This window comes from Loa loa (genome assembly GCF_000183805.2).
Source record: "Loa loa unplaced genomic scaffold supercont3.302, whole genome shotgun sequence".
Lineage (NCBI taxonomy): Eukaryota > Metazoa > Nematoda > Chromadorea > Rhabditida > Onchocercidae > Loa > Loa loa.
In genome coordinates, this window is record NW_018108482.1 from 62,212 (window position 1) to 64,407 (window position 2,196).

The following is a 2,196-nucleotide window of genomic DNA, read 5'->3' on the forward strand; positions in this document are numbered from 1 at the left end:
CAACAGCAATAATAATAACAATAATAGTAATAATAATAATATTGATAATGATCTTCAAATCTACAGCTCGACAGAAAAAAAAACTTTTTCTGATGGTACAATGATTGTTTTTTCAACTACACGGATTTAATTATCATATGTGCATATACATCTAATAGGTTAATTAATTGTTTACTCATTAATTGTTTACTGTTTACATTAAATGTTATTTCAATAATATAATTGAAATTTAAGGCTAACTTTAACAGTTTTGAAATTTAACAACATCGAATGGTGTTGTTTGCTGAACATACCTTTCCAAGCTTTTTCTTATCATGAATATATAGTAATTAGCAATTATAATAATGATATGATAACGAAAGATTGGAAAGCAAGCAAAAGTTAGGGTTTGTATATTTGCTTTGTCAAGGTGAATTTGAATTTAACAATTAATGAGGTTAATTAGGCCAAGAAATCGAGCTCGTCTTTCGTGACTTTCTCCTTCATCAAATCAGTAATTCCAAATAGTGGCGGTAATTGCATTGACATTTATAGCTATAAGGGTTATTGTTATTTTATTATGATAATGAAAATAGCAATTATGATAGTGATATGATAAGGATAGCAGGTGATAACAGCAATTAATAGACAATGATTTGTCACGATATACACCGAATTTGATAAAAATTGCACTGTTAATGAATGTCAACACATCCAAATACCAGTCAATAACGATAGAAATAGTGGAATGAATTAATGAAGGATAGCATGTAACTAAACATATGATAATGATTAAATAAAACTGATATGATTAGACATTGATAAAATTGATATTAACAACAGTGATTTTTCCAATTTTTAAAATTCTCAATAATGTGATTGAAATAAATAATTTCAATTATTCCTAAACATTAAACATTTATTTAGGATTTATAAATGGCTTAAATTATTTTGCTAAATTTTATTATCATTTTTCTATTTCTCTTTTTTTTTTTCAAACTTCAACACAAATTTCAACCAATTTCAAATTAAATCCAAAGAATGTCACCACTTTTTGTTGTCATTTAATAATTTTGCGCAAAATACATGAATGATTAAAATTTGACCGAACTTTTGAACACAACAATCGCTTATAATGATAATATTGTGAGCAAATTTTTTTTTTTTTTTGGCAAAAGAGAAAATTTAAGCACAATTTGATTTTTTAATCTTTTTCTTCTATTCATTAATAAAATGTTGCCATGACTAATAATTAATTAATTTAATAATTAATAGTTTATAAGAATTATTGAAAAATTGCCGAATTGTTTGATGGCTTTATGAACTATTTTACATTTCATTTATATGAAAGTTTCGCATTTTTTTTTTGATTAACAATTACTTCTGACCATATTTTACATTTGCTTCAATTAATCTAAAAACTAAAGATACTTGAAAAAGGATTAAAATCCAAATGAGACATGCTAAACATATATGCGGATTACCTGTCATCAACCATAGACGACATTGCTTACGACAATATAGTTAAATTTTAATAACAAAATTTTTATATTGTAGTATATTATTTTATGATTTAAACATTTCCAGGTCACTTTTTATGTCTAACAAAATGACCATTTATATGAGAAGTATGCATTCCTTATCATTAAGATGGTCATTTATGGAATTTAAATGAGTAGCAGTAGTAGTAGTAGTAGTAGTAGTAGTAGTATAGGTAATATTAGCATTAGCATTAGCAGGGGATGAAACGAATAACTTTGATAATAATAATAGCAATTTTTTTTTTTTTTAAAAACTTATTTCTCATGAAAATAGAATAACAAATTTAGGCTTTATCAAAAGCAAACAATGATTGATAGCTGAATAAACGAAGTAGATTAAATTTACTTCTTCTAAATAGTTAGCCAAAAATATTTGGCTATTCCATAATCTCGAAATAAATAAGTTAGCTTTATGATGATGTATTAGTATGTTTTATTCTGTATTAGATTTTAAAAAAAAAAAATTTCTTCTATCTATTATTTGGTTTAAAAGCTTTAAACGTTTAAAAGCATTTTTTTTTTTTTTTTTTGAAACTTTTGCAAAACAATGAATTAAATGGAAGAGAATATTTTATTTGCGAAAAAAATTTTTTTTCCATTCTGCAATTTAAAAACTTTTTCCTTTGCTTAATTTATGATTTTGTAAAAAAAAAAAAAATTTTTAAAAAATTTAAAA